This window comes from Phaenicophaeus curvirostris, chromosome 16 (genome assembly GCF_032191515.1).
Source record: "Phaenicophaeus curvirostris isolate KB17595 chromosome 16, BPBGC_Pcur_1.0, whole genome shotgun sequence".
Lineage (NCBI taxonomy): Eukaryota > Metazoa > Chordata > Aves > Cuculiformes > Cuculidae > Phaenicophaeus > Phaenicophaeus curvirostris.
Genome location: NC_091407.1, coordinates 13514855 through 13539126, shown reverse-complemented (window position 1 = coordinate 13539126; position 24272 = coordinate 13514855). Strand labels below are relative to the sequence as shown.

At 36.8% G+C, this 24272-nt stretch overlaps 2 protein-coding genes across 3 annotated transcripts in view; both read left to right on the top strand.

The window, feature by feature from the left end:
* Window positions 1–22115, top strand: part of KATNIP (katanin interacting protein) — a 519483-nt gene extending 497368 nt beyond the window's left edge. Inside the window, exon 27 of the transcript XR_011338570.1 lies at window positions 22095–22115. The gene's annotated coding sequence lies outside the window, so the exon portion shown is untranslated. The remainder of the gene's footprint in view (window positions 1–22094) is intronic.
* Window positions 1–24272, top strand: part of RBFOX1 (RNA binding fox-1 homolog 1) — an 862353-nt gene that overhangs the window by 22269 nt on the left and 815812 nt on the right. The window lies entirely within an intron of this gene.

The window sequence follows — 24272 nt, the reverse complement described above, 5'->3', positions numbered from 1 at the left end:
AATGTCTGTTGTTGTCTGCTGTAATAAGTGTCAGTTATATATGGCGGTGGCAAAATTACACCTAATTTTATTTATTTATTTAAATAGTAGACTGCAGCTGCAGAAACAATATAGATTTCTTTTCAGACTTTTGTTCTTTCTAGAAAAAAAACCACCCAAACTTATATTGTGAAATATGCAGTACTTGAGCATTTTTTCCCCAGTTGTAAGCATTTTCCATTCTCCTTGGGAAAACTCATCATGGGACCAATCACATATTACGAATGGCCTTGAAAAATAAATAAACAATGTATTCTTTTGTTAAGAGAGTGTGTGCATCTTATTCATCTGTCCTCCTCCTGTATTCCTTCTGTGTTGTTATTCTACAAAGTCAATTCTTCCAGAGAATGTATTTGATTTTTTTTCCCCTTGTAAGAAGCTTACAGGACAAAGAGCAATAGAAATTCACCTCAATATTGTTCTTGAGGAGCTATTTTTCCTTACTACCTTGAACAAGCTCCTTGTATGAAAAATGAAATAGAAGGAAAACATTAAACTATCTGCCTTTTATCCCTCTCATTTAACGAAGTGAGATTCTCCTGTGGAATGCCTTAGAGTATTTAAAAAGCCTAGTGATACAGTAATTACAGACTCAAGAAAATGTTACTGTCTTGTCTGGTGCTCTAGGTGAAGCTTTGCAGGAGTGATAAAGATAAGTTTCTCTAACTTTGTGTTGCCAGAAGTGGGGAATTGTAAAGCCATGGACAACATTCCTGACACAGGATTTAGAGAGTTACCAGTGGGACTGTGTACACACTTACCCATAAACAGTGCTGCTGGCCTGTCTGGGTTCCCTTGCCTTTTAGGAGAGGTTAAAATAGTAATGACAATTTAAAAGAGATACTAAAGAGAAACTAGAGAGTTTTCTGAAAGGCATGAACACTCGATAGTAAGTCTTGTTAATCACAAGTCATATTTCATACTTAGGGCTCTTCCTTGGTTCGGTGTTTGTACTGTATCATCTCAAGCTCCTAATACTGTCACTTTGGTTAATGGTGAGATCTGAGGTTAATGGCTTGACACAGTGATGCCTTTTGATCATCTTGAAGTCCTCTGTTATTCTCCTTTCACTGTTTATGAGCAGCATTGCCTAAGGTCCTATGTTTCTTGAAAGAGCAGGCACTTGATATCAATATGGTTACAGCTGGAATAAAAAAGCTTAATCAAATAGTGTGTCTCTCACCTAGAAATAAAACCCAGGTAGTGTTCCCGCTAGTTAGGCCTTAAAAATGCTAAGGTTTTGCTCAATTTGATAGGTCTATGGGCATCAGAAATGTTCTGACAAAATGTTGGTGACTTTTAGAAACTGAGATGACTCTCTTGAATAGATAGTGATAAATATTTAACAGGTTTCCATTTTGAGGAGAAAGCTGTTGTTATATAATCTAGATAATAAGCATTTTTGTAATGAAACATGTAATGTTAAAAAAATCTCTTCCAGCTGTGATCCAAAGTTCTACCAGTAATATATTTTATAAATTTACTGCTATCTCAATCTACTGTCACAAAGAATCAAAATAGAACATAATAAAGCTGCCATATGTGAAGGAATTCCACCCCCCTCCCCCACAAAGGGAAGCCCAGCAGTCAATATCCACTATGAATACTGATATATCAGAAATCATCTCAGCTCTGTTCATCCTCATTTTGTGTTTTCATTCAGAGGGGATAAAAATGAGTAATTGATTTTGTTTCCTCTAATAATCGGAATCCTCTCGTTTTTCTGGAATATACCTTTACATTTTCTGAATAGGTTTCTCATCTGAAAAATTCATTGCTATTTAGTGTACAATTGCATCCAGCCTTAGAATTAATGCCTTTTATTCATATCACCGAGTAACTATTCTGTGTAGTGGAAAGTTGATTTAGGCAATTTTCCCTATAGATTTGTGCATATGTCACCTTTGGGCAAAAGATGAGCTGATAGCATTGAAATGAATGTAATTGGCAGAAGGTCAGCCAGGGAGCCATATATGTCTAGAGTTTCCAGAAAAGCCAGAGTTGTTTCATGTTGGCATATTACTTGATTAGTATGCAGGTAAGGTGATTGTGCCTCAACAGAATAATTGGATCATTCAAATATCTGCAAGCCCTGGTGTATCTACAAAGCCTGAGCAGTGATTAGATCCTGCCTGTTCATCGCGGCAAGCCTTGAAATTCTTCCCACTGTGAAAAACTAATTTTCTGTGGGAATTTATTAAATAAGAAATCTGCATGCCACTTTACCTTGTAAGCATTACCAGCAGAATACAAAGATTTCTTTTGACTTTGATGTATGCACTTCATGGATGCTTTTATATCATTGTTTTGTTATTTTTCTGCATTCAGCACAAATTCTGGTATTTCTTCGTTACATAGATTTCTGGAGAAGAGTTGCATCTCTCTTCAGTGATAAAGCAGCAGTTCATTTAAAGAGAAGGGAGAGGGGGAAGGGTGTGCTGTGGGGAAAAACAGAGCCGTAATTAAAACATGGCAATACATTTCAGTTGTTCTGTTAAGGATCAAGCCAGAACAAATATTCACAAGTTGTGTTTCGTATTTCTGTGCAGTAATTGGTTACTGCTGCATCAGTGAATAAATTTTATCTGATTTTTGTTTTAAAACTAGAGAATGCTAATCTGTGTTAATAAGGAACAACCAATATAATAGTGTAAGATTTCTGTGCTGCCCAGAAGATTCAAAAAAAAAAAGAAAAAAAAAAGGAATTTAAGCTTCCTCGCTGGTTTGCAAGGTCTATTTCATCCATATACAGAAGTTTTCTCAAGGGCAAAATAATAAGGTCCTTTCTATACTTACAAAATGAACTCATGCTGTATCTTGAATGCCTTGGAGCCACTGTCTCAGTCAAAATACCTTTTCAGTAAGAGGGTGTAGGGTCTAATTCATTTTCTAATCTCAGCTAATGATAGCCAGTCTGGTTGTAGTGGAACAGAGTAGTCCAAACATCGGCCCTTCTTTGCTCTATTTTTTTTTTTTCTTTGTGTGATTTTAAGTACTTAATGGCTGTAGTACAGCTACTCCTGGAAGCCAATCTAGAGATACAAACACAGTATTGCTTAAGCTACAGTATAGCACAGCCACAGTAGAAGATAATCACCTAAAAAGAGTAAATCCTCTTGGGCTAAGGAAAAGAGTTGTATGCAGAGCTAAATGAATAATTCATGGAAAATAATTTTTTTCAGCTTGTAGAATGGTTTGAGATTCTCTCAACTGTGTATTAATTATTCAAATGTTTCTGAGAAATGTTTTCCTTAAACTTTATTGTAAATATTGGAAATTTGAGCTTGATTCTTGCAATGAATTATTTAGAAGACCACATGGACCTTCCAGACCTTAATTGGTTGGGTATTCACCTGTATGAATATATTTGGTGTAGATTTAAAACTTGTTTTCAATACAATCTCTGTCTAATCAAACTTAAAAAGTCCTCTTCGCAAACTATGTTTCTATAGTAAAATGTATCAGCTTTAATTTTTTAATGAGAGAAGAGCATCCAGCACAATATAACATGGCTGAACGTAATTCAGTTAGAAACTGCAATGGATCTTTAAATACTTTTTCCTGCATAATTTACACAGCTCTACTTGTGCGATACTAATCACTACTTATTAGTGTTGAATTTATACTACGCAATAGGGAAATATTTCTTTGTTCCTTCTCTTTTAAGTTGTAATTATCCCTCCATTGATAGGTGTTGGCATCCAAGTGGTTTGAGGATGGTACATTAAATACCCATATATTTGTGTAATGTGACACAGTCGTGCTGTAAAAAGCATCCTGAACTGTTATATAAACTAAGGCAATACTGCTAAGTTTTCCTCATTTGTGCAGAAGGGAGGAAAAGTGTCATTGCCTTGATAGTTTCATATCAAGATGCCAGCACGTGTGAGAAATACAAAAGGATGGGGTATTTTTAGTATTTTTCCTGGCTGCTTTGAGGCCCTTTGGAGGAAATGTTTATCAGATCACTGTCTAAAGTGGCATCACAGCATGAACTCACAGACCTGGGTACTGGTAATTGATGGACTAGCTACTTGAAATGTGGTTTTGACACATGTGTTGATGATTTACATAAAATCTGGAGATGCATTATTAATGTCCTTGCTAAGTTCCCTTCAGGTGAGTAAATTTTGCTTTCTTTGCCAGAGTAATTACAGTTTGCTTACCTTGCCATAGTTGTTCTTCTAATTTCAATTAGATAAAAATAATCAGTTTCCTGTAGCAACTGTTATAGATGTATTCTGCATGTATGTAATGTCTCTTGTGTTTCTCAAATGGCTGCATTTCAGTGATGGTTAAAGTAATAGATGAGGAGAGGGATGGGGGCTATCTTCATTGGGGAAGGTGCTGTATAATTGTAGGGTGCTATTACTGCCTCCTTTTTCCTGCTCCGTAACTGGTTCTGTATCCAGTGCCCTATTTTTACCTTCTAGTCTGTGACTCCTGGCCATTAATCTCTGATGTGGATTTTTTTCAAATGCTTTTTGAAAAACTAAATGCACTACAAGCGCAGTATTTCTCTTATCTATCACAGCAGTAATATCTTCAAAGAACTCTAGGAGATTAGTTGAGCATAACCTCCCCTGCCTAAATCTGTGCTGGCTACCCTTAATCATACTGTGTTCTCTCGAGTGCTCTTCAACCTCGTGCTTTATTTTTCTCCTTCAACTGACTTTACTTAAACTTAGAACGTATATGGGGAGTTTACATGGAGATTAGGCATGGGTGAACAATGTTATCAGTGAGCTCCTACATGAGGAACAACAAAAAAAAGAAAGAATACTCTCTAGGCTAGGAAAAAGGGAGCTCGTGACAAAGATCTATAAAACCTGAGTGAAACTGAGAGGATTAATAGGAAATGATAGATCACTGTCTCGTCCACTGCCAAAATTAGGACACACCAAATGAAACTAGCATGCAGCAGAATCAAAACAAAAGGAGCTGGTTATTAACAGAACCTGTAATTAAGTCAGGGATTTTTTTTTTACTGTCGGTTTTTATGGTTGGTAAAGTTTATATAGGTTCAAAATGACACTGGACAAATTCATGCAACACAAATCTGTCAAGGTCACTTAAATGTCAAGACACTGAAATACGAGGAAGTCCTTAGGCTACAGATAACAAGGAATTATCACTAAATTTTAGCCCTGTACCTCCACTCTTTCCTTCTCATCTTCTGCCAGCCCATGGCAGGGGGGTTGGAACTAGATGATCTTTAATGTCCCCTCTAACCCAAACTATTCTATGATTCTATGTGATGTGGGACTACATGAACACATAGACTGACCTATCTAGCCTTTGTTTTAAATTTCTCCAAGATCACTGTAGTTGTAAATGAGAGTTCCCTGATCATCAAAATGTTCAAGAATTTTCATCTGGATGTAGATTGGCATAGGGTTTGGACTGCATGTCTCACAAGAGCAGTTTAAAGCTGCTAAAGGGTTTGCTAAAATTCACTCTTTGGCTTAGTGCCCAACATGTTTTGCATAGTTGGCAGAAATTTAGCATGCAGACAACCTGTGCATTGATTGCAGAGTTTGAAGTTACACTAGAAAATGCAAATGACTCCATTTTGTCTCTGTCTTAGTTTAGGTTTTCTGATTGGTTAGGTTTTCTTGGCCTTAATTAATATTTTATTTTTTAGAGCTGTAGAGTTTTTTTTCCTTTTCATGCTGAATGATTTCCCCTCATCCTTTTCTCAAGGGAAAGAATCATCTAGATGGGGACTGAAGGAAACTTTAATTAAACTTAGTGATAGGATAAAGTCTACAAAGATGATGCTTTAAGTCTCTTGTCAATTAATGTCCATATCAGGAAGTTTTATAATTTCCTTAAATTTCACCACTAAAGGTAGCGTCACAAAGCAGAGGATGTTTACTGTGTCAGCGTGTGCCTGACAGGTTATCCAAATCTGAAAATGTAAGAGCAGAATCATTTCCTGCTTGTTTGCTTGGACTTTCAAGTCAGTGCAGTAATTTAAATAGGTTTTCTGATGTCATACAAAAAGGTGTTATGACTGTTTTTTTTTGTTTGTTTGTTTAAAAGATTATTATCAGGAATTATATAGAAGTAGGGGGAGTTGGCATCAGATTGCCAAAGCTGACCTGGCAACAGAGTTGACATTCTCACAGAGTGGGAAGAGAGAGAGAGAAACAAAAGAGATTATTCTGTGTAGGTAATGTATTCAGTTTTACTGATCTTAAAACCCTGAATCAGAAAGAGAAGTGGTAAACAAAGAAAATAAGCAAAACATCATGTACTGCTATCTCAAAAGAAAATAGTTTAAATATTTAAATAAACAATATAGCTTAGGCTCTGAAACAAATATAGATTAAAATTGACCATCCTGTAGCTGCAGAAAGATTGTACATGGCTGGGATTTTTTTTAAAGTCTTTAGTAAAATCAGTGGATTTTAATGGACAATCCATGAACATAAGTACATAGCCCAAGCAATTTAGTGCAACATAGTCTAGAACTTTAGCTGTACTGGTAGTTTGACGTTTCTAATTCTATATAACCACTGGACAGCTGAGCTGTTAAGTCAGCTTTTAAGTAATAATAATTAGAGATATTAATATATAATATTAATGTCATATTAGAGTAGCAATACCATTTTGCTCAGGTATATTTTTTAATTCCTAGCATTTATGTTCCAGAAAGATATTTATGTAGTTGAATAAGTCTGAAATGTTACTAAGCAATGAACTTATAAGTCTCATGCCAGATAACTGATGCCCAGACAGGAAAAGAATAACTATAGCAGTGTCCTACTGGATCAAACTGGTGGCAGCTTAATGAAGGAAAATATTTTTCTAGGTATTGGTGGACACAAAGTGTAGCCTTAGAGTTTCTGACTAATTGCAGCTGCCGATCCCAATGTTCTAATACTGAGCAGGAATGAAACCATTTTTGTTCATTCTGTCAAAGTAGAGAAATGTGCAGAACTAAATCATCACATGTATTTATGTAACAAATGCGTTCATGGAAATCAGAATTTGCTTCCTGACAAACCACAAAGGTGAAATGCAGCTATCTTCATCAGAGAAGTTATTGACTGCAAATTGTTCAGTCAGCTCTAGAACCTTATTAACATTAGTCAAAGAACCTTTAAACACAAAATAGAACAAGTCTTCATATTAATCACGTGAGATGCTCCTTTTTGTTAGTTTATATCAAGTCATGTCCAAGTGCTACTTCAATCTCATCTCATAAAATGTAGATTGTAACATACATCACAGTGTAAGGAAAATTTTTGGAGACAAAAATACATCTTGAAAGACACCAAATGAATTAATATCTTTTTAGTTGAGATTGGGCAGTCTGGTTGCGATGGGAAAAGGACAAGAATTGTCCTGGGAATCTTCCTTGGCTATTGGGAGCGCAGACAGGAATCAGACACTCCAAGGGGATCAAGCCAGAGGGCTGAGGAATGAAGGGACACTCAATAGCTTTGGTCAGAGAGGAAGAAAACATACCTAAGAGAATATAAAAGAAAACAGTAGGAAAATGTATACGGATATGTACATGTTTGCATACAACTCTGTATTTCAGGTGTATCGCAATGACGATGGTTAGATGCGTGACTGGCTGTCTGCATAGACCTGAGTGCTGATTTCCAGTAAAGGATTGACTTCTTTTTTAAAAAAGATGTTTTTTGAGTGATTTTTTTTTACTAATCTTTTGGTAGTGGGATAAGGTGCTTGATAACTTTCTCTATTTTAGCATTCAAGGTCTACAGAATGATTTTGAATATTTGGTCCTATCATTTTTTTAATTAAGCACTTTAAAAGTTCAGTGAGGCTGAATAGCAAGATTGAAAGAGGAGAAGTTTTAAAATGAACTGACAATTATTCATGGGTCATCCGTTCTCAGAATTCATTTAATCAAAGACCCATAAAAGCATACATTGTAAGGTGGTTCATTTTTTATAATTTCTTTAACTTTTTTTATCTCATTTTCAAAATTATAAGAGTCATTAAGAGACTAATTTTGAGATTCCCTCCAGAGTTTTCTTAATCAGGCACATTTTATTCTGTCTATGGTAGCTGTGAATTAAGACTAACTGAGTAAAGTTGTTAAATACCTGTTTAAGCACACACCTCTGTCTATGCAACATGGAAAGCACATGTGCAGAACTGAAGTGCAGTGGTAAATTGAGTCAACAACATAATGTTGTTAAGAAAGCAATAATACTATCATTAAATTAACTGGATACATTAGGGAACTGTACTCTGATTTGATAGAATTTTATTGTTATATAGCTGCACCTTAAAATATTTTTTTATTTGAGAGAGTTGGGGTTTGTTTAGCTTGGAGAAGAGAAGGCTCCAAGGAGACCTTATAGTGACCTTCCAGTACCTGAAGGGGCTACAAGAAAGCTGGGGAGGAACTGTTCACAAAAGCTTGGAGTGATAGGACGAGGGTCACTGGGTATAAACTGGAGAGGGGCAGGTTTAGACTAGACATAAGGAGGAATTTCTTCACAATGAAAGTGGTGAGGCCCTGGTCCAGGTTGCCCAGGGAAGTTGTGGCTGCCCCATCCCTGGAGGTGTTCAGGGCCAGGTCGGATGGGGCTTGGAGCCCCTGATCCAATGGGAGGTGTCCCTGCCCATGGCAGGGGGTGGGACTGGATGGGCTTTGAGGTCCCTTCCAACCCAAACTATTCTATGATCTTCTACTGCAATAAGTGAGATTTTAATACTCACTGTTTACTGATCAAATATAGCACTCACTCATTTCTGTTTTAAATTGTAAGGACAAAGAATATAATTTGTTCACAAAATGGACTGTGTTCTTCTGTCTCCTTTTTCATACTGGATGAGAAACTGAAGGAGAAAACATAACCTGGCTGAATAAATCAGAAACCACGGTTTTATATTTCTATATCCACTGGAAAACTGTGGCTTTCAGCACACTTTTGATTTTCAAAGCTTTATGAATGAGGAAGAATTTTGGCCTGAGAACATTGCCTGAGTTGTAAGTGCTTGAGCTTGCAGTTCAGAAAGTTATTGAGAAAATCCCTTACCTTAATAAGGCAGGAACAGGACTCCAGCTGCTCTTTAGCATCATAATCCTCCCCACTGTTTCATTAAAATTAGTTTGTCGTCTTTATTTACCAGTTCAATTTCTGAATCAAACACATTTATTTCAGCCCTTCAACATGATAAATCTCAGTTTTCCAATTAACCGAGGTTTACTGGATAATAGGCAAAAAATGCTCAGGTAGATAATTAAAATTATGTATTGTCTGGCAGGTCTGTCACCTTCCCAATATCAGACAATATTATATACTATACTGGTACCACAGGATGCACTAAACTCTGGAATGAAGTCTTAAATGGAATAGACTTTATACTGATGAAATATCAGATGAAGAATGATAACAAGGCTGCCCTGGCTGTGTACAGAGTTCAGTTACTTGCTAGAAGAACTTTAGGCACCATGGCAGTGCCTTGGTCAGTGCTAAAACTAGAAATCACAGTCATAATAATGATTAAATTGCATTACCGCAAAAGTGGTGGCTCAAAATCCACTTGAAAAATCTGTGTGGATACTAAACAGTAGACAAGATAGAGCCAGTGGTCTAACTTTTGCTGAGATATAGGTTGAAATCATAACTATTTAGCATTAAGCCTTCCCAAGTACTATGTAATCACACTGAAACAGAGACACACGATTCTTATAAATGTGACAAGTAAAACAGTGCAGCAAATGCCACCAGTATGTGACTAACTTATCAGACTCATTATGTGGACAAATGCTAAAGTTCGAGAAGTTCCTGTGTGTGTAGAAACCCAGATCTTACTGACTTTCAGTGGGACTTGGAATTTAAAAAAGAAAATTCAAGATTATGGAGTTCTTATAACAACAGCTTCAAAGCAATTCTGAACTATATGTCATCCAAGACTCAAGCTATACATATAAACAAGAATAGTATAGTTGAACAGAATTGTCTGTAGTCTACCTTAAGAGAATGCAAGGAGCAAGGTAAATCAATTCATCTTTCTAGCTAAGGAACTGGCTTTTCAAATTGCTCAGTTCCCTACTGTTTCTCTGAGAGTGATGGAAATCTGCCCGTTTTCTGTGGAAGCCTCATAGAAGCTGTTAAGTATTCAAGAAGGGTTGTTTGGATTTTCTTTAACCTGGTTAGTTGTTTGTAGAATAGAAGTTGAATTAAACTGAAATATTTTTGCTCTTTGGACTGTTTGCCACCTTCTTATCTCATACTTAATCAATATCAAGGGAGTAAAATGGCCTTTGGAGGTTTGGAGGTAGAAGCTCAGGGCTCATGAGCTGTTCAGAGGTAGCAGGGGTGACTTTACCCTCCCTTCTGCATCCCCTCTGCTCTCCTGCTGGCAGCTATGAATGTGCTGCATAAATAAGCACAGCTATATCTTGCCACAGTGATTCCACATAGATACTAGAGTACAGAAGTTTCTGCATCAGCAGGCTGGGATCATAATAGACTGCAAGGTAAATTGAAAGCTGTTCACTTTTCTTTAAACTGCTGTGTTTGGGTCCTGACGTTCTTCACAAACAAATAAATTTAAAACCATCTCTGGGAGATTTCACTTTCTTCCAGAAATGAGTTAATAAGAATTTTCAATTTCTTCATGTAAGTCATAGGCAGAGCTGGAAGCTATGAGAATAAAATTGCACTTTGTGGTCTGTAACTCTGTGCAGTGTGCCTCTTCAGCCCACTGAGCTCTCTGGAACATGTGAGGGAGGCTATTTCCCTGTCTTTTACTCTAGTTATCCAGTATCTGATGAGATCATTACCATTATTTTAATTTCTGTAATAGTACTGGGAAATGGAGCAGGTGATTGCTAATATACTTATTGCCTGCACCTTCTGGACCCTTTTGTTAATACTTATCCTATACAGAGATTTTAAAAATGCACATTTTTCCCCTGAGGAATTAGGCTTTACTTAATGTAGTGCAAAGATTCTTCTCTTCCTCTGAAATCTCAGGCAGTGGCTTTTGTTAGGTAACAGACTACAGGGCTTCAAGGACTCTTTGATTCAGTGTGTGACAAAGTTTATTTTCTTATGAACTTTTCAGGAGTGTTTTTTATCCGAAAACCAATGCAAAGATTTGCTGATTGATTCTGTGTTAGAGTGCAAAGCAACAGCTCATTAGACATTCCTTTTACTCTTACAGTGACAACATTTGCATCATTTGCTCTGATCCTTTTCTTAATTTTTAATAAATTCTTGACTGCTACACTTTTATTCATTAACTTCAGTTTTGAAAGGATTGACTCAGCTTTTTCAAATGAGTACATGAACACAAAAGAATAGAGCCAAGATGCTTGATTCTTTCAAGTCACAATCCCAGATGCCTCCAAACTAGTTTTGTGATCATTATGCTGCTGCAGTAATCCGAGTACCTTATTGCCAGGATGCTTTCTGAGTGTGCAGTTAGAAACTCAGAGCTGTTAGTCTAAGCTGTGTTCTGCTTCTGTGCTCTTGGTTGAGAGCATTTCACATGTCTATCAGATTTGAGTATCTCCTTGATTGAGGTAATGATGTTCAAATGCCCTTTAAACAGAGAGGAACTTTATGCCTTTCTTGCACTTTTTTTGGTACATTGGTTAAAAAAAGGTCCTGGGGCTAAGAAAAGGCCTAAGAATAAATGTGCAAGTAAAAATATCAGTGTTTTGGAAGAGCTGGACAGTGTCAGACCAGTCTTTGGAGGTGGTTTCTAACACCAAGAGTTCCTATGTAGAAGTGTTTTACTGCAGTAGGCAAATTCTGTAGTATTCCTAGGAATAACTCTCAAAAATATTTGGGTTTAGTAGCTTCTCATCTTTCTTGTTTTCTAATTTTTAATGTTTATTTGCATTGGTGAAATGTGCAGAGTGCACCAGCAGCTAATTTGGAGAGACAACTCTCCCTTGTCAAGTAGCAGAAAATAAGCATCTGAATGGACAATAAGTATCTGTTTCAAGAATTAACTCGACACAGCCAGGCAAACAGATCCATGATACGGCCTCTGATTATCTGTGCTGTAACAAACTACAGTTTTGGAAAAATAAGTTTAAAATACTCAGGAGTTAATTGCAGCACTGTGTGAAGAAATGTCTTTAATCTTGTTTGATGGAACCTGTGGTGATTTGCCATTATGATAAGATCATGTAGCAGGGTAAACACCATGAGCTGCCTTAGTGTCTACATATATGTAATAGATATTTAGGCAACATGCATATAGATATTTTTTATTGACCTGTTCTTCCAGCTCATTAAACACAGCTGCTGCTTGCTATCAGGAGAAAGTGCAATGAAAGTCATTTGCAGAGGGAGGTGATTGGTTGTATTAAATCCACCATGTGGTGTTTATCTTGCTTCATAAAAGAGAAGCTGTTTTATTGCAGATGTTTGCCAAAACCCAGTAATCACTAAATGGAGTGAAGAGAGAAAGTGATAGGGAAGTGTAATCTGATACAGCTAGTCGGAGAAAAAACCTTTTCCACTGTTGCTGGATAATGATAGGTATCCTCCACCTGTCAACAAAGTAGAGGGGCAGTAGAAAGAGCTTACCTGAGCTGTCTTTATTTTCAAAAGCATTTTGATTTTTAGCCAACACTGACAGTCAATGGCTATTAATATTATTTCCTTGTCCTTTAATTGTTCAACTGCTTACAGGGGAAATACAGACGAAGGTATGTGTTAAGCCCAGCTCCAATTCATTTTGAAATCATGTTGAAGTTCATTATTCCATGAAAATTTCCACCATGCTCTCTAAGTAACTTTGTCATAGGTCCTTATGAACCATTGCAGTTGGTGATGTTCAATCAAATGTGTATCTTGCATATAATAATAAGGGTCTAAAGGGAACTGACTGACTGCTGTCTCTCCTTTGTGAAGTCATTTAACTTCACTGTACATCAGAACTACTGAGAATTTTTTTAATGGGAATTTTCATTTTTAAATCAATGTTCAGGAAATTTTCTGAGGTCGTGGATATGGTTTATGTCAATAAACAGAAATTTTGAAAGAGACCCACCCAAGAATACTGTATTAGTCACTGTACTTTCAGTCAATGTCCATTAGATCAATCAAAAATTTACTGCTGACTTCTCTCATGGAACTGCTTATTTCACGAAGTAAGGTTTAATTTACAGGTGCAGGTGTATATCTGGAAGGACAATATGCATTTGTAACAAACTCATTTAATGCTGCAAAGAAAGGGCAACACAAGCCTGTTGTTATTCCTACAAAACCAGGACTGTGAGTACTTCCCTTTTTGAAATGTGATGCTTAGTGCTGCCCTACATTTCTACTTTGTCTTCCTTTGCCCACTTTACATAGCTACTCACAAAGAACTGTGTAAAGGTTGTCATATTCTTAGACTGATAACTTACAAATGCAGAGTGCTGTCACTGGCTTGTAAGAATGACCTCCAGAGATACTATCAAATGCAGTGTTGAACAACGGAAGATAAATGTAACTTTAATTCCAAATTCTTAATATGGTGAAACATATAAAGAAAACGTTATGTTGTTTTAACTAGCCTGCAGATGCCTGTTTCTGGTACAGTGATGAAAGAACAATCTTTCGTATTTGCAAAGAATTAGAAATAAAAGCTGTTAGATAAGAAAAGGGGATTTTTTTTTTTCACTTTTTTTACATTTTTTAAAAAGCAAAACACGAGAAAGCAAGTTGTTTGATACATTAATTTCTAACAGGTATGCTCCTCTCTGCTCTGTTCCTATAAAAGCAGAGAAAGAAATAGTCCGTCAGCACCAGTGCAGTGCACGGGCTACATATCACTTACACAACTAGACATCACGTCCCCGGGATGTTAGAAAGAAGCAGCTGATTGAAGCATTAACACGTCTTGAGTCCTTTTCACTGAAAGACACAAGGTCACGGCACTGGCTTAGTGAATGAGAAGTTGATATCTGATTTCTTTCCATCCTTCTTGCTCTGACTGTGCCTTAATCCACTGACTACAGTACTTAGTCTTTACTGGAGGGAGGAGGAGGTGAAAACAGCCTAAGGAAATGAATATTTATGTACATATTTCTGTAATTTAAATTCAGTCATTGAACCCAGCTAGTACATACAGATTCCACCAGTGGGAGGATCGAAATCTGTAGAACTGCAAATACTGCTGGTGAGAAAGTTCTCTTCACTAAAATAAAAAGAAGTGGAAGCAAACCTTGTGGTTAATGATGATGAATATCATCAAAATGAGTGCATTCAGAAGAAGCACACACTGTTAAATGTTCTGTATACATTATCCTCACATTTTTTCTTTCATATCAAAGGAGGAAGCATACTGATGCTGCCTGAAGTATAGCTAAACATGTATGTATATATCCTAGAAATACTCTTAATTCTCTTCTGTAATGATCATTACTTTGTGAAATAGGTAGTAAGTCCAGCTTGCTGATATCAGAGAGAGTGCAGACATGGTAAAAGAGTAAATGTGTTTTATACTAGCTTTCCTGTCCTTAGTGTCCAGTTAATAGTGCTTAAACCAGTAATCAAAGAGAGAACAATAAGATTTTACTCTACAATACATGAATTGGTTTTCATTCAAACCACAGACCAAAGCTGGGCTTGGCCATGAAGCCTCTGACACTGCAATAGTCCTGGGAGGAAAAAAGCCCATAGTCTCCCAGCTAAGCTGGGGACTGGGACTGCTTTAGACAGCTGAAGCTGTCTCTCCAGACCCATCACAGTCACGGCACCACTGAGAAAGGGAAGCAGCTGTCTTCTAGTGTGCAAGAATCCAGCAGTGTTGCAAAGAGCGATTAACAAAGGAAAACTAGAATCTCTGCTGTGCTTCCACTGATGCCCTGAACATTTCTCTCTCTCTCTTTTTATTTATTATGTACTTATTTAGTCTATCTAATGAACAATCTCAGTATGTAACCTCATAATGAAAACATTACGGAATATTTCATGCTTAGATGGAGCTGAATTTGTCTCTTTGTTTAACCAAGACACGCATTGGTCGGGTTATTAGAAAATAATGCATCCACTGTATATTTTAAAGTAATTGCCTGACATTGATTTTGAAACTATGAAAATTATCAGAGAATAACAATATTGATATTATTGATAATGGATACTCATACATACCATTACTTTTGTCATTAGTGACAGTTGTTATGAGCCACAGATTTGAATTAAGCCTGTGTGCTGGCCACTGTGTAAAATCAGTCCAAGACTACAGACTTTCTCTGATAAAGCTTATGATCTAAATGCAAGATAAGAGATGACAGTAAGATGTGGCTGTAATCATAATTCATCTAGGGTTTATTAAGTGAGGAAAGTGGTGTAGCAAATGTGAATTTTAAGGGAAAAAATGAGTGAGGACGGTGGGCTTTACTTTTTATTCTTGCAAGAATGAAAGAAGTTGTAAAAGGTTCTCTTCTAAGATCAAGTACTGGGACTGTGGATATGGATACGTGCACTGATGTGGAGTAGATCACCTGCTACTTACTGAATAGAATCATAGAATATCATGAGAATTCTTGAGCTGTGAGATCTACAGGGACCTTTCTGGTGCCTGGCATAGACAGCTAATTAAAAGTTATTGACAGCCATAGCAGGGGATAAGTTTGGTAACACATCTGAAAAATAAGACTGGAGAATACTATTATATGTAGCGACTACCTAATGTTTTCAATAGTCTTATAATCTTTAATGTAACATAGGGTATATGAGTTGCTTAAAACCCAAAAATGTGTAGCAGCTGTCAGTTACTGGCCTGATCCAGAAGTCCTTCTCAGCAAAGGGGCTCATTAAAATATAAACATACACAAGGCAATGATGTGGTCCCAGAAAATGTAGCTACTAAAATGCTTATGAAGCTACGTTATGAACGATTAAATTTCAAGCCCCTGACAATGTGTGTTGCCATAGTAGATCCAGTCATCTTTCTGTCCTCAGGCAGTGGATTCTCAAACCTAGGATCATCATGCGTAGATGTGGCACTTAGGGACACGGTTTAGTGGTAGAGTTGGCAGTATTAAGTTTACAGTTGGACTTGATGATCTTAAATGTTTTTTCCAACCTAAATTACTCTATGTTTCTATGCATATGTAACAAGGAGCTGTGTGGTCTCTGCTGCTGCAGACCTGCTTTCCTTTCAGATTTAGCTCCCACTGACTCTAAAATGTGGCTTTCTCTGTGCCAATGTGTAACTTGCATTCCGCCTTCCAGATATTTCCCTATTCCTGTCCCTTGAGTCAGCACACATCTTCAGGATAGTGTTCTTTGTGGTAGCCCTTGAAAATAACAAGCACAGTGCTTAATTTAGCCGTAGTCTTTATCAAACCCATCTGAATGAGTAGTGCTGTGAGCCAAATGCCCTACTGATTTACACCTGAGCAACAGTGGATATATGGGGGGGAAAAAGCATAGCCCAGTAGATTTTGAAAGGCAACAAATAATGCTGCGTTAGAATATTTAAAAATTCCAAGCAATGAGCTTGTTCTTAGATTAAAATGGGCATTCTGACATCAAAACAAGTCAACCTAGTTAAGATCCTCTTAAGAGAAATGTTTCTGAATGTGGATGAGAAAAGCTCTTCTTCATGAAGCCTTGTAATTTTTAAACAGTTTCCCTATACATCTCAGTTTGCAAGAATTTTTAAAGAAAATAAAGCATATATTGAAAATGTGCAAGACAAACCCCATAATTTTCTAATTAATTTAAAATAATTATGCTTTGTTTCGCATAAGTAGAATAATAATTTGATCAGAAAAATAGCTGGCAGAACAAACATGCTTGTATTTATAACAGTCTAGGTGGGGTTTTTTTCCTATTGTTTTAAAGTTAGCATCACAATATAAGAAAGGTAATACCATATCAGAAATTGAAAGGCTCAATAGATGTATGTTAATCTCTTAGAAATTAAAGACAGGCCTTAGATTAGATTAAATAGTAATAATAAAAAAAGAATCTATATTAATTCCATATCTGTCTGAACTGATGTATTGTCACAGGCTTTTAATGGGTCTGAAGTCCCCAGAGGCTTCCAGACTTCAAGAAACTGAAATGAATCTGATGAAGGCATTTTCAAATGGATTTGTAAAGCTTTCAGGACTTTCCTGTTGTCCTCACATATTAAAATCCCTATCAACTTTTATAAGGAACTATTTGTTTCTGGTTTAGTTTACTCAGTCTGAGACAGCAGTAATTCAGCAAATCAAAAAATACTTATTAAGCAGACTGTTTTCATTTTGAATATTTCCCATTTTTGCTAAGTAGGAAGGTAGTAAGTTTTCATCATGAAAATCAACATGACCTTTTACAAAAATCAGGTGCGAGTATTTCAGGATTTGGATGTTTTGGCATTTTAATAGAAGACTAAATGAGTTTTTACTCATAATATATCTTAAAATGTGAATAGTTACAGGGATTGTTTTCCCTCACTTGAAATTTATTCATACATTTTGACATGATCATAACAGCTGATTGAAGTAATAATAAAAAAAAAACTTGACTGGGGAAAAACTGTGACATTTTAGGTAAATTCCTTTTTGCTAATTCCTTGAACACTCCTCAGCAGTATATAGCATGTAACGATTGCTGTCAGTAATTTTAGATTTTATTTGGTGTTTGCAAGGTATGAAGAACTATTTCTCCGTATAGAACCTAAAGTACGTCATTGACCGTTTGAAAAAAATTGTATTTAAAACTGATGTGATGTGCAGAGTTATTATAGATACTGCTTAATGAATGCTACTGAAGTAAAGGTGAAGCATGGTAGAGCCATTGCAGACTGCTTTTAGTGTATAAATCTCTGATAAACATTATAACAAGTGGCAGGGATTGTTGATTCCCCAAAGATTATGGCTTAACAGGAGAAACCACTATGCCCAGATTTGACTTGAACAATGTGACTGGGCCATTTGGTATCAATGCAGCTACTCTAGCAGAGTAAAGGTAAAGACATACATGTGAGCGTTGCTGGATTGGAGTTTGAAAGAGGAGCAAGTTCTAGGAAATAATATATTTTAGTGCAAAGGAGTAAACTACAACGAACGAACACACTTCTGTTTGTAAATAGAACACCTTATATGGTAGTTATTTGAATAAATGTTGAATACAAGAGATAATAAGATCTTTTATTTATAAAAATCTTTTATTTTTCACCTGGACATGACCTACATTACCTATCCATAGCATAAAGCAATTGAAGTCAATGGGTGGGGTATTTAGGATTAATATTTCTGGCACACTGAACTCAGCCACAGTTGAAACTGAAATGAATTAAGTTAAACGTCTCGTTCCTCGCTCTTTTTACTGCTGAAAAGACTCTCTTTGGAAGCAGAGATGTTCAATTATACATACTGCTTAAAGAATATACACTTTGAATTTTAGAGAATCAAGAAGAAATTAATATAAAAAACAGTTAGGTTTTTTTCCCCTGATCTCTCCCATCTGTGAGGTATACAGCATACATTGCACAAGTTTAAGTGTAGGTAATGGGTAAAAATCCGTAAATAATAACCTCTAGTAATTCATTTTAATTGCTAGAAATGTTTTAAACTCTCACTGGATAATTTATAGAGCCTTAGCATCCCTTTGATCTCTCTGTGCTGTAGGGATTGTCTATCTTTTAAAATAGAATTTCCACCATTTTAGTTCACTGGAGTTGTGGAAGATGGAAAATAGCATTTCAGTACGTAGTGCTTGGCTCTTGCTAGATGGCTCAGAGCACCTTGCTTCAAAGAAAGGAATTCATGTCAAAGTAACTACATACCAGTCTTATGCATGAACAATGCCTTTTTGTGTCAGCAAAATAGTTCTGAAAACTGGAGGGAATGTTTGTATTTGAGGATATTCTGAGGAAATAACCTCTGCAGTAAATGCTTGTAAATTTTCCGTTGTGGTGGCTCAATCCTGCTGTTTTCACTTAAGGAAAAATCAGACTGGTTTACATAAGCCCATGCTTTACATTGGCGCAGTGCCTCAACACCTGGTTCAGTGCCTGTCTTTACCTGTTTTTTGCGTGGTTTGGTTTTCATCTGTGTCAGAGGGTAACGTGCAGACTAAGTTTTGTGTCACCCCAATCCTGCTGGCTGAGTCCTGCAGCGAAGCTATCAGCCCTGCCTGTTACATCTGTGGAATCCTACCCAGAGGAGATGTTGCAAGACAGTGAGTCCCCAGTGGGATGTAATAGAATGGAAGCAGATGGTGAGCTGAAGAAAATTTCAGGGGAGGATTACATTTTCCAGTTACTGTCTTTTTGATTTCACTGTTATTGTCTGATGAATTGTGTCAGATTTGATCCTTCAGATTGAAAAGCTGCTTCTCAATGTGCTCCCAAATGTACAGATAAAGTAAATGGCTGCTGCCAATGTACTCTTTAAGAAACTTAATTTTTTAAACGCATGTTAGGAAGGGTGTCTCATTTTGTCAAGTCTGCTGTGTGATTTTTGCCTTCAGCGGAGGATGTTTTTCTCTGCCATCGTTTATGTTGATGAGTGGGTTTTCAGTAAGCTTCTGTGTTTTGATCTATACCTATGTGCTTGTAATTTATTCTTGGACAACACAAGCAGAAATGTTTTCTCTTGCTGTGGCTTATTTACACAGCCTTCCTTTGGTTTAGTTGTGGTCTCTGATTAACACTGGGGTCTACCTAAACCTGTTCGCAAAAGTGAGACTAGGACAGAAGGGAGAGACAAACCCCAAGACCTCACAACTAAGGCTAACGTGGGCAGACAGCCAGAGTCCATTGCTAGTGGGAGAGTGAGCCCAGCTTCTGGGGAATGTGAGGAGTGGATGTTGGTGACTTCTGGCACCAAGAGGAAGGCTTCTACTCCACCTAAAGGCTTGCAACTGCAAAGCAGGTTTACTGCCCTCAAAGCTGAGGGGGAGCCAGATGTGCTTTCAAGGAAACCCTCTGGGCCAGGTAACCATGAGCCATGTGGCAGCTGTATCTTTCCTTTATAATTATGAGGAAGCAATATTGAAGTAGAGGAGGCTAAGATTAGTCATAGGGTATTGTAGGAAGCAGTGTCCTATGCTGTCCAGAAAGCAGAGTCCAGTGTTGGAGCTGATCTATTTTGTACAAAACAGGACACAAAGTGGAGCTTCTTCACTGTGAGAATACAGGGTACTCTGGAATCAGTGTGGGGTTTTTGTTCTTTTCGTCTTTGCTCCAATTACTTTCTAATAAATTAATTATTGGTCTAGGGAAGAAGTAGTGGACATTTAATTCCACAGATTAATGGTTTGGACAATGGTTGGGATAAGACATGCTTTGACTTTATGTAGGTGAAGGATTTTAATCCTGCCTTCCCAGTTCTTCGGTGCTCCATACAGTACAGCTGGCACCACTACCTCATCACTCTTGCTTCTTTTTGATTGTTTCCTAAATAAAAACCTGTTTTGATTGACAAGCAAATATTTGCCAATTTATATCATATTTGTGAAATACACTGAAAGAATGTTTTTAATTATTAAAAACAACCCCAAACAAACCCAAAGCTGTTTGCCTTCTAATGATAACAATGAAAAAATTCACCTAGCCATGACATTCAAGATAATCTGTTAAACTAAGGACACTTCCTTTGCAAATTCTAAGCAAATATGTGACCTCACATTATAACTCTCAGTCAAGACCATGCAGGTTCTTGATGACAACTTCAAAGCTAGCACATACTCAAAGGGTAACACTGTATTTCCAAGACCTTATGGCTAGAATATTAGCAGTTGTGGTACTCAAAACACGAGTAGCTCTGACTGAGTTGAACAGTTTCCTCAAGTTGGCGTGAAAATAAACATTGTGCAAAATGACCAGCCCTCATCTGAGTGGAGACTCCAAAGGCTATATTGGACCAAACTCAGATTCAACTGGTGAATTATAAGTAAAACTTTCTGTATCACCTGGGAAATCCCAGACCTTTCACTCCTTGATTATCTTCTCTATTTAATTATTATCATGTTACATGATTAAAATTCAAGAGGACTAAAAAATGTCAAGGTAGAATTTATGAATGACCCATTTTCTGTTCCATACTGAAGTGTATGTTCATCCTCTCGGTGTGATTTTCATCCACAATCAAAAACTGAATCTCTTCATCTTCTAACCAAGATTCCATGATACAGATGCAGTAATAGCCAAAGAAGGTTATTGAACGCACGAACATTATCTACATCCATCTTATCAATAAATGTGTCATGAGCCAATTTGATGCAATTACATAGAGGTGCCCTTTCTACAATACCAGTAGATCACTTTGATGTGCAACTTAACAATAATACTTTAAAATATCCATGAAAAAGAAAATCAAAACTTATTTTCAGGAAAAGGATGTTCTCTAGATATTTATGAAAGAGAAGGCTTATAGTTCAACTTAAAAGCAGCAGTATAAAATCTATCATATAAATTAGGTGGAATCAGGACTTAAACCTTGGATACAATTAAGCCTCTAGGTATGGCTGAACGTTGTTGTCCCTACCCCCATATCAGATATTGCTAGAGTTAATTGTATTTTATGTTGTTTCTTATTATAAAATTATCTTTACTACTTTTGTGTGTGTAAATATGGAAGTTTAAACAGAAGCAGACCTTATTTTTACCATAAAAATGTTTATCATTTATTTGTATAATCATAAATATCATTACTTATCAGAATAGTCTATATGCTTGTATCAAGTTCAGTCTTCTTTTTTCTTTCAGTTAAATGCTGCGTGTCGATTTATTCTGTTATGGAAGACAAGGTTACAAAAGGGTTTCAACTCTTTTGAATTGAATTGAGGTATGAGGATTAGTTAAATCTAAATGAAGTTGAAGTTTGTAGTCAGTTATAATGACATCTTTCTGACTGCTTCCTTTGATTTAGTATTGGCTTATTTACTTAGGCTTAGGAACTCATAAAAGTTGTAGATACACATGTAAATGTAATGAACTTCTCTTCTAGATTGTTACGGCTCAGCACTGTGGTTATGTGATTTAACATGCTTTGAAAGGGTACATGTTTAACACTTCTTATGTGAGAATGACTTAGAAGGACTGGAAGTTTCCAGCAACTGAGGATGTTTAACTTAGCTGCCATGTGCTACATTCTGGAACCTAAAAAGGTAAGAGATTCATCACTTTTGAGGGAAAAATAGGCTGTGGAATTCATATCTATACTCATGAGAGACTGGCCAATTTACCACACAGCTGTATAACCTTCACAAAGGCTGCTGCTCAAGCAGCTACATTGCTGGTCTCATAATGCATTTTTTTTCTAAAGAATAACAGTACATTGGAGGAATGTATGGAGTTATATATAAAAAATAGGCTACAATGAATCGGCTTGGTTTGGACAGCATGATGGGGAAGAAATATGACATGGGCTGGTAAGAAGGATTTAGAGCACAAGCTCAAGTCTTGATGCCTAAAATGTAACTTATGAACAGTATGTAGTTTATTAGCCTAGTCCTCAGTTTATTAGAATGATAGCTGTACAGACATAATTACTATCATCTTGTGTAATGGTAGATATTTCGCAATTCTCAATGCCTTTCAATATGTGCGGAAATCATACCATGTTCCCTGCATCCTATGAGTCCCAGTTCTGCATTCGTTCAGCTCTCTAGGGATAGATGTACACATACCCACAGAGAAAACCCTATCTTACCCTAATTAAGTCAGGTAGATGAACCTGTACCTATCACAGAATCACAGAATGCCAGGTTGGAAGGGACCTCAGGAAACATCTGGTCTAACCTTTTAGGCAAGATATATCTTAAATGATCCAGAGCCCTGTCAAATTAAGCTTTAAAAGTGTCCAGCATACAGGAATCTACCACTTCTCTGGAGAGATTATTGCAATGTTTAGCTGTGCTCATGGTGAAAAATTTTCTTCTGGAATTCAACTGGAATCTCCCAAGGACCCCCTTACACCCATTAAACCTTGTCTTTTTGGCGTGACTGCTTGTAAAAGAGGAATCTCCATCCTTTTGGTAGACATCCTTTATATACTGGTACCTGGTAAGAAGCTCTCCCCTAAGCCTTCTCTTCTCAAGGCTGCCATCCTGCATTTCAAAGCACTGTAGTTGAAAATGGAGGTTATATGGGAAAAAGCAAAAGCAAATTAGGATAACTAAACTTCAACAAGCACTAGAATTCAAAAGTGTTTAGATGAAAATTACTGTTTAGTTTAAACTTTGATTTACGCCTTTGTTAATCAGCGCCCACGCTCTTGTTTCTGTTTCATCTGACTTGCATTATTCCTATATGGTGGAATTAATGAAAGAAGTATCTCAAGTTTGTTTTTGATAAAGGGAATTTGCAGTTGTGTATGGCCATTTTAGGAGTTCTTTTAAGTAATTTTATGTTCTAGCAGTCTCCATGCCATGAAAGTCCCTTAGGGTTTTACATAGTTGTATATGTCTTCTCTTTCCTTTCTAATGAAGCTGTAATAAGGCACCAAATCTTGCAGAATCATTTTTCTAAAATGAAATACAAAACCAGTGCTGTGTTTTGCTATCGCAGCACTGTCAGCACTATGTGATAAAGTAGCATAAATACAAATTACAGAAGCAACACTTTTTCTGCATGAAGGTAGGAAATATTACTTTTCTTTGCATGTTTTTGATTTAGCGTAACTGCTGACTGACCTGAGGCAGCTCTGGGGATTATCCTACGTGAATTTCAGGAATGGTATAGCTGCCATTGAGCTTCTGTCAGCTACCTCTTAGACAGATTTGATGGCAGTAGGAAACGCAGAACTCTTATTGCATTTGGAAAAATATTGGAAAGTGTAATTAAATTGCTTATTTTTAAAACAGGCCAGCATGATTAAAGTACAAGAATGTCACAACAACTCCTTGTGACTGACTGTCATGGGCACTAGTGTCCGTGCCTCTGAAGGGCTGTAGTTTCTGTAGGCTGTTAAGACATTAACACATTTTGAAATAGGGCTCAAAACTTGTTTCTATTTTTTTTCAGCAAGCATGTGAAAATCCCACATCAGTATTGCAGCAATGTAATTCAGTATTTCTATCATAATCTATTATCTCATCTGAGTGTGTTCATTCCCTTTTCCCACACTTAATGTGCACGGGAGAGTTGGGTCTGAATTCTCTGAGCAACCTTATGTGATTCAAGGTAATACATCTCTGTTTCTGTCTCACTTTGAAAAATAAGGTTCTTTCAAAATCATTAGGTAATGATACTGCTCTAAAAGAACCACATAATATTTTAGCAGCAGGACTCCTCTTAGTAGTGGCTTAATAAGTGTGAAAATACAGGATTTAAAGGGACTGTGG